This window comes from Aulonocara sp. 'chitande type north' Nkhata Bay, linkage group LG19 (genome assembly GCF_057382095.1).
Source record: "Aulonocara sp. 'chitande type north' Nkhata Bay isolate Kocher_YH1m ecotype deep benthic linkage group LG19, A_spYH_male_GT1.1, whole genome shotgun sequence".
Taxonomy (NCBI): Eukaryota; Metazoa; Chordata; class Actinopteri; order Cichliformes; family Cichlidae; genus Aulonocara; species Aulonocara sp. 'chitande type north' Nkhata Bay.
Window position 1 is genome coordinate 10,689,837 of NC_141362.1, and position 9,716 is coordinate 10,699,552.

Below are 9,716 nucleotides of genomic sequence, written 5' to 3' on the forward strand. Positions count from 1 at the left end.
CGGATCAGAATGTCTCCTCTGATGGAGTCAGAGGAGATGAAAAGGAGCGTTCCTGTCTTATCCTCATTCAGGCGAAGGAAGCTCTGAGCCATCCGGTTCTTGATGTCCTGATTGATACGATGATGCTATCCACCTGGACTTGTTGGGACTGAGGGGGAGCTAAAGTGGAATATCATCAGCATAGAGGAGATACCAAAACCCACACACTGACTTATAAGAGCTGCTCAGCAGGTGACTGCTGGTGAATATCCACGATGGTGCTGAGAGTTATTAATATTACTGGAGGATCTGAGGGTGTTGATGCTTCAGTATGTGGCTCTTTATCTCACAGGCCTGAGAGTCAGCCTTGAATCCTGATGCCCTCCTCTTTATATTCCTCTGTGTGTGTGTGTCTGTGTGTTAGATTCTGCTGAGATACAGCAGCCTCTCTTCACACATGCAGTGCATACAAACAGCCAGCACCCACACAGCTCACACTCACACACACACCATGACAAAAGCCAGCAGCCACCCACACACACTCATATCCATGCACATACATACCCCTGAACACACACACACACACACACACACACTCAAAAGCTAAGGGCCTTTTGTGCTGCAGTGAGCATCCACCCATGTGTTGGTCTGTCCGTCCATCCACAGCCCCGGTCTCTCCTCATGCCAGAATCACCTCACCCAGCAGGGCTGCTGGAGCCACCTCCGCTGACTCCCTTCGATGTGGAGTAGCAGCTCGTGGCTGAGCTCCTCACCCTCCTCACCCTTCAGACGAAGCTAATTTCTGCTGCCCGTGATGACAGCTGAGGGTAAGGACATCGATCGACTGCTAAATCACCTTTACCTTCACACTCAGCTGTCTCTCTGGCATGCCCGGGGTCTGGTGGCGTACCTCACCAAGAACTGAACCACCTTCAAGGTTAAACCTGATGCTAGGTGACTTTCTCACTGTGGGTCAGAATGCGTTTTGTTCTTCAATGACTAATCTGCAGCTGGGTCTGTGATCCAGAGGACAGGTTGGAGATGATGACCGCTGCAGGCGATCGTGGCTCAAGAGTTGGGAGTTCGCCTTGTAATCGGAAGGTTGCTGGTGTCGTTGGGCAAGACACTTCACCCGTTGCCTACTGGTGGTGGTCAGAGGGCCCAGTGGCGCCAGTGTCCGGCAGCCTCGCCTCTGTCAGTGCGCCCCAGGGTGGCTGTGGCTACAATGTAGCTTGCCATCACCTGTGTGTGAATGTGTGTGTGAATGGGTGGATGACTGGATATGTAAAGCGCTTTGGGGTCCTTAGGGACTAGTAAAGCGCTATATAAATACAGGCCATTTACCATTTACCAGTCACAGCAGACCAACACGCTAACATTCATCATGACAAACAGACTGACAGTGAGGACGCGGCACAGAGGAGACAGCAAAGCCACAATTCAACAGTGAGACAGAGATCTTCGTCATGATGGTGCATCGCTATGGTGACCATCCGATTTTAGGATTTAGGCGCTGAGCATGAAACTTTTTTGGTTCAAAGGTTTTCTGGTCTCCTCTTAAACTGACCAATCAGAGCTGAGCATGCAGATCAAAGAGCCTAAGGAAAGCCAGAGAGAGAGCTGTCTGCTGAAAAACCATAGGCCATCGAATTAATTTTGATCTGATGGGGAGGAAATGAGCAGCAGACGGGACAGACGCCTCAGCGACTGGAGAAGCAGTACGGGGCTCGGGTCAAAGTGGCCACATTAATAGGAACAGAAGCGTGTTACAGTAACAACTGTGTGGCTGACAGGACGACTGAAAATCAGACGACTGCGCTTTGAAGGAGGACTTGAGCCTCACTCTGTGTTTTATAATGGCGTTCACCATGGTAACCGACGCAGCAGACCTGACCTGCTCCTGATCGGTGATCAGCGAGTACCAAAAATACCCCAACTGACCAATCAGGTCTGTGGACGAGAGCGTCATCCTACGTGAAGATCAGAGCGTCTTTAGTGTGTTTATTTGACGATCAGGAGGAAATCTCGTGAGGAACTTTATCCCGATTTTGTCCCGTTGGCTGTGTCAGCTAGGCGCCATGACCGCTTTACGTGCCTCCGCGTGGCGAGCAGGACGCCTGTCTGTGTTTACTGTCGCTGATCCTCAAAAGTTTCTCCAAATTAGATCAAGAATCAGACGAAATCTGCTCGCATATTTTTTCAGACTGTACGGCAAACAGACTGTGTCATCTGGCCCAGTAAATCACCACAGTCCCTGCGGCGGCTGTGCAAATGGCACATGGATTATCCATTCATCACGGTGGTCTCTCTCCCCTTTCTCTCTCTCATTCTCCGTGGCCTTATTCAAAGTGCTCTAATTAATCAGCCTTAAATAGATGGACAGACCTACATTACTGACACAGCTCCTCCTGCACCATGTACTATTTAACACACAGATGGCTCTGCAGGCTGGCTGTGTGTCTCCAAGTCTCTCACAGTTTTCCCAGGAATGATTAATCACGCAGCCTGATGCCGCTGATTTGATATCAATGAAATCGCTGCACCTCTAATTAAAATTTCATTTCCTAAATTGCAACCAGGGGTTGGCTTCGTCGCTCGTTTAGATACAGCACTAAATGAATTCCAGTTTCATAACGAGTTGTTAGAGAAAGCCCAGGGAGACAGATGGCAGGGGGGTAAAAATGGCGAGTTTTCCACAAAATGTGCATGATTCAATTAAAAGAGAAAATTCAGCGGGTAGGCCGACATCCAGAAAAGGAATGAACAAACAAACAGGTCAACAAAGACAGCAAACACCACACTGCTCACCAGGGAGACCGAGATAAGTTTTCTAACACTGGAATATTTCTAACATTTTGAGTTATTTTCCAGTGTTAGAAAATCAGCACTGCTCAGTGTTAGCCATTGTTAATCTTCAAAACTGACTAGGTTACTTTTAAACATATAACACTGTCAAAAGTGTTAATTTAAAACTCAACAGTGTTGTATTTAACACTCAGAGGTGTGGACCCATATAGACACTCTCCAGTGTTAATTTAACACTGGAGTTTTTGCTGTGTGTCAGGTTGTCATTGGCATCCATTCAGTCAGAGGACAAAAAATAATTTCTTGGTTACATTTGACCTTTCTGACTTTCTCCCTTTGGGGTCATAACCAGCGACGACTTAGGGTCCGGGCGTGCAGAGTGGTCGGTGACCCGCTGTTACCAAGTAAAAGATGTGTGTTACCTGAGTGTGAGTAGTTGCTAAAGCCACATCCACACAGGCCTAGAAACAGTCAGTAACCTCCTGCTGACTCCCAGTTGGTGGATGGTTGCAGCAGGTTGTTGCTTTAGTGACTAAAGTCACCAGCATGGAAGAGGCCGACTTGTCTGCAGACACTCACCAAACTAGAAACAGAGTCTGTTCCCCTTCAAAGTAAAAGTTGTGCCTTATAAAGTATGTTGTTTTCAGCGGTAGGACAACTTTTACTTTGAAGAGCAAAAGACGAGTGCCTGCAGACAGCTCAGCATCTTCCCTGAAACCTCTGGGTGACCACAGCAACCTGTCAGTGACCAAAGCAACTACGAGTTGGTTCTACAACTTTTTAGCTTAGAGACAAACACCAACTTACCAGCCGGTCATGGATTACATACTGGGTCACAGCCAGGTTCTCTTAGGAACATCTCGTCACATTACCAAAGAGCTCCTGTGATAGGACGGACAGGAGTAGGTGGAGATAAAAGGTCAAGGTAAGGAACAGGCTTAAGTTAGTGATGGTGCTTTACCTCAGACGAGTTCATCCACAAACACAGGACAGGAAACAGTTTCAATCAGGCTAAAATTAGAAAAACATCTTTTTTTTTGACTCTCAGAACTTCCAGATTATCTTGTTAAGCTTGAATGTCCTCCTTAACCCTGGAAACGAGATGTCAACAAACACTCCAGCTGAGCTCTTTGTCTTCAGTTCAAACTTTCTTATTGTTTCATTGCATTATCTGAACTCTTTCACTGGCAGGAAGTATTCGAATAGGCTGGACATTGAAGTCTCGGCTTTATTTGAACATCAGTGGCTTTGGGCAATGATCTGTATAATGTCCATCCATGTGGACGTTATTTAGCGGTCCAGGCACACCCTGTCATGGAAACGGTACTCCCTGATGGTCTTGATGCAGGCTCAATCCTTCAGGTAAGTAAATCCCAAAGGTTGATTGTGTTCATCCGGATGTTTTCAGTGGGAGAAGTGTTTCGTCACTAACCTTATAAACAATACATTTGCACAACGACTGAAACTAGCCCACTGAATGAACAATGGGGGTTTATAAGGTTGGGCAAACCTGCAGTCAGCTGAGACTGAAGAAGTCAGTTGGATGAAACGTTTCTCCCACTGAAAACATCCAGATGAACACAATCAACCTGTTTGGGGTACTCTCTGATGGCTGCAGCCTCTTTCAGCAGGATAATGTGCCCTGCCACAAAGCAAAGGTGGTCCAGGAAGGATTTGAGGAGCCCAATCACAAGTGTGAAGTGTTGACTTGTTCTCCAAATTCCCCAGATGGTAAATGGTCCTTATATAGTGTCTGTGTAGGTTCCTAGTGAGCCAGGCCATGGTGGTCTAAGGAGCTCGGATGGAAAGCGACTGTTGAGTTTCTTGGAGGTGTTTCAGCTCTTATCCAAGAAGCTTCTTCAGTTCAGTTTTAGAACTGAAGAAGCTGGAGCCCTGAAGCACACCTTCAGGGGTTATCCCTGTTCAGTAATGTGTTTTTAAAAGCTCGGTTTTATTTTACTTTAGTTAACTGAAATGTTTTTTCAGGTCTAGTTTTAGACTTGAGCTTATTTCAGTTAGCTACGATGACATTGGGCAGAAGTGAAGTAAAAATATTGAGCAGACCTGCCTGAATCAGAGATGCTGTTATCTGCAGCTCTCTGTTGTGATGCTGTCTGATCTTCACACCGAGTCTGGTGAAGGATATCGACCTCTCAGCCCTGAGGAGCTCTTCGGTTTCTTTGACCGGATGTTTCTGACTTTCGTCCTGCTGAAAAGAGAAACGTTGTCTAAAGACTTCCTGAAGCATTTGTCTGAATAAAAGCCCGCAGATCACCTCGGGATAGCTCTGCACTGACTCAGCTGCCTCTGCATCCCAGCCTTAAATCAAAAGGTTAAAGGTCACGGCTGGTCCACAGCACCTAACGATTTGAAAAGGTTCTATTTTTGAATTGTGTTCAGTCCTGATGGTCGGAGACAGCATCATGTAAAGGAAGATTTCATCTGCCCGAGGAGGTGGACACACATTGGGCTCATGGCCATAAATCTGTCATTTCATAGTAGCTAAATGAGCCCTTCCTAACTGTGAAACTTCACTAAAATGTTCACGTTTCCTTCGGTGTTGTCACGCAGTCCGATCTCTGACCTACTGCTTCTGCAAATAACCAGGCCAGAGTCACAGCCACCATCAACTTTAGTCTTTATTGTACAATAATGCACTTCAACAAGGCTTGGGAATATGGCACACGAAAAGATTTCACATAAATCATTTTCCAGCTAAGAATCCGTCTCAGGTCTTAATCGCTAAGCTTTACCAGTGAGCAGCGTCGATATGAACAGCAAAGTATTACACGCAGGCCTGATTTTACAAAAGTCAGCAGAGGATGTGGTTTTTATCCATCACAGTGAAACTAGATGTTTTGCCACAGTTTGATGCAACAGAAATTCAAAGGTCGATAAAGTTCGTCTGACTCGTCCGTTCGGTTATTGAGCTTTTGTTCGTCGATCAGACTGTGAAGCAGCAGGTTAGAAAATGTTCCAGTGAGATGCAGGTTTTCAGCTGAAACACTTCAAAGAGCCAATAGTTTAATACAGAAATAAAAAAAATTAATCAATGAACAGTGTCACATAAACAGCCTCGGTCTTCGGCCTGAACACAGGGTCAGGACAAACATGCAGAGTGGGTCACTACACAGATAGTTTCACCATGCCCCGTCACATCGCTGCAAGAAGAAAGAGTCGGCTTCAAAAGAACCGCTCAGCTGGAGCTGCCGGCAAATCACCAAGAAGCTGCCCGAAGCCCGACTGTGGAGCTGCAGGGGAAACTGGATCTGCAGCCGTTTTCTCATCGTTTTTATAGAATCACAGGGCCAGGATCACAGCAGCGCACACGGCCCACCCCTCCACGTTTATATATTGCTCAGGTGTGAAAAGTGGGTGGGATGTGTCCCAGATCTTTTGCATGATTTGAAGCTGGGTTAGAAACAAAGTGAGCAAAGAAGGTGCAATTATTTAAATTCAGCCAGTCTCTCCTTCAAGCTCAGCTCTGTGTGCACCTCTGGACCTTTCCCAGGATGTCCGGTTCTACAGCGAAGAGTTTGAGTCAGTGGAAAGAATGCGGTGTGCAGCTCAGAGGCAAAGTGACCAGACGTACAGTGATGATCGAAACAGGAAGTGGTCCAGAGGTGCACAAGGAGGCGACTCTGAAAGGAGTCCCGCTGATTGTACTTTGTGTGACGAGACCTCGGATCGATGAAACAGGCACGACTTTACAGACGTCCCAGTGTCCGCAAAGGCTAAAGCAGCAAAATGTGAACGCTTTGATTATTTAAAGATTTCAAGTAAAACATGCACTCCTTTACTGATTTATGACAAATCCTCTCCAAATACCTCCATCACTTTCACGGTGACTGAAGCTGAGAACTGCTGATTCTGATCGTCTGGCAGCTGCACGCTGGTGCACACGCGTGTGTTTTTTGGGAGGAAAGAGCGAGTCTCAGCTAAAAAGCTCCGAGCGAGCACCGTTTGTCTGAACAGAAAAGATAATCACGTAATTAGAATTTGCAGGTCTGAGCGACAGCTGCAGGGCGAGTGCGAGCGGGGCTGCAGAATGAAACGAGGCAACGTGGAGGAGGACGAGACACAGACGTGTGAAACAGAGAACGAGCGACACAGTCTGTGACCGCTGTCAGTGGAAGTTTCTGCTCTCTTTGACTAAATGTAATGTTTACAGAGCAAGTGGTCACGGCGGCTGGAGCAGATTACGTTAATGTTGTGCAGGAACGTGATGACACGGTGCTGCTGTGCAGTAAAAGCTGAAATCAAACTGTGTGAAAGATGGTATCAGGGGATGGTGGAGGAGACCGAGGACAGGATGAAGGTGGAGAACAAGGCTGCAGCTTGTCAGAGACAAAAACATTCAGACTCAGTTTGGAGATGCAATCATTCCCATGACAACGTCCTCTGCCGCTGTCGCTCGGAGCTTTAGACAACTTCAGTCTGAGCAGGGCTGCTTTTTGTTCATGTAACACCACGTCACAACGTTTATCTCAGGCTGATTTAGATGGTAAGGAAAGGCCCTACTATACAAGCAGGACTCGATGAGTCTGGGGAAGAAGAACTCCCTTTTAACAGGAAGAAACTTCCAACAGAATGAGGATCGGAGAGGGAATCTGCTGAGACAGAATAAAGTTTGTGACAGAGCTAATGCAGCAGCATAAAGTCACGGTGAGAGCATCACAAACCATCAGCAGAATAACTAAGGGAGGATCCAGGGTCACCTGGTCCAGCCCTAACTATATGCTTTAGCAAAAGGAAAGTTTGAAGCCTAATCTTAAAAGTAGAGATAGTGTCTATCTCCTGAATCCAAACTGGAAGCTGGTTCCACAGAAGAGGGGCCTGAAAACTGAAGGCTCTGCCTCCCATTCTACTTTTAAATACTCTAGGAACAAGTAGGCCTGCAGAGCGAGAGCGAAGTGCTCTAATAGGGTGATATGGTACTACAAGGTCATTAAGATAAGATGGGGCCTGATTATTTAAGACCTTGTATGTGAGGAGCAAGATTTTGAATTCAATTCTGGATTTAACAGGAAGCCAATGAAGGGAAGCCAAAACAGGAGAAATCTGCTCTCTCTTTCTAGACCCTGTCAGGACTCTTGCTGCAGCATTTTGGATTAGCTGAAGGCTTTTCAGTGAGTTTTTTGGACATCCTGATAATAATGAATTACAGTCGTCCAGCCTGGAAGTAATAAAAGTGTGGAGTAGTTTTCCTGCAGCCCATTTTGTCTCATTTTCTGCTGAAACCAAACTTTAGTCTTTGTTTTTTCTTAATCATGGCAGTGATGCAGTCATGTATTTGTGTTCATTTCTCCTGCTAGAGGAGGTCAGTGGGGCCCAGGGAGTCTCCTCACAGCTTCATTTTGCTTTTCCTGTTAAATGATGACTTTCACGGGGATTAGAGGTGACGCTGTGCAAAAAAAGCCCCATCCAGGAATAGTCTAACATGAGGGGTAAAAGCCTTCATCAGTCATTAACTGTGTCCCGATTAACATTCACCTCAAAGACATTCAGACAGTCCAAACAAGAAGCTGCAGATTTAAAAATAGAGGCATGTTAATGAAACACTCCAATCCTCTGTGGATGTACCGGGAAGTCTGACAGGTGCGTTTAAGGCCCGACCAAATCCTGTCGGTTTACACAGATCATCATCAACGTCGTCACTGAAGCCTTTCTGTGTGCGGCTTGCTTCAAGCTGCTCATGGCAAAAAAAACATCATCTTATCCCAGCAAGGCTAAAAATCCAGAATTTCAAACATCACGAGCAACTCTGAGGCCAGATTTACTAATCAGGTGCATTCGGCAGGTGATCCACCAGCAGTGCACCAAATTTACACAAAGACACAGCCAGTTTAGTTCAGTAACAGGCAACGCAACCAGGCAACTGAGCAACAGAGCACCAAGCAGGTCAAAAATAAGCGATGACAAACGTGACGCAGTGCATCTGCAGATTCACATCAGTTCTACCATCTAAACCTGAACTCGCGAACAGCTGACGAACAGCTGACCTGAAGGATGCTCAAACATTTCCTGACCGATCCGAGTGTTAGTGAGGTTACTGTTACTGCTCCCTGCAGCCAGAAGCTGCAGGCATTTCTCTAACACAGGTCAGAGCTCCTTAAAACGACATTTCACACTCTGAGCTCTCTGATACTCTTAAATTTAACACTCTGAATTCAAGTTCAATAACACCAGCAGGCCTCCGTCACACAGGCCCAGAGACCTGGTCGCTGACTGGCTGCTGGAAGCTGCTGGAAGTTTACAGTGCTGCACCTGAAACCTCCATGAGATTATTTGGATGAGCAGCAGATTTCCGCAGTCGTTGAGTGTCCGCACAAAAGAAGAAAAACATCTCATGTGGAGTCAAACGTTTTCCATTTCTCTGTTTGTAGAGCGGCGATGCAACCCGAAAAACACCAACCAGAGAAAATCTGACTCCAACGTAAAAGCTCTGCTCTACTGTGGCAACCAAAACATGCAACTTTTATTCTGAAGGCGAGTTTGAGCAGCGGTTGGTGAGTGTTTGCAGACGTGTCAGCAATCACAGACATCTGTGGGGCAGCGCCCTCTTTACAGCTGATTTCACTCAAGGGTTTCTGGCAAACTGGTTGGAGATGCTCATTTGTCCCTAGCAATCTCAGGTTGCCGGAGGTCACTGATTGGTCCCTGTGTGAGGGGCCAAGACCTTATTACAGTATCTCGTCAACAGCAGCTTCATGAAAACCAGAAAAAGGCCTAAAAGTGATGAACTGTTAGTAAATCTGGCCCTCGTTCCTCATTTTCACTTTTACATTAAGAACAACAAGACTAAATGTGAGGACGATTAGCCTGTCAGACCTTTATCAGCAACATCGTGCATAAAACAGACTTTCAGCCGCTCTCATCAGTGACCTGACATGTCTGCAATGTCTTTGGAAGGTGCTGCCTGTCCCATTTTT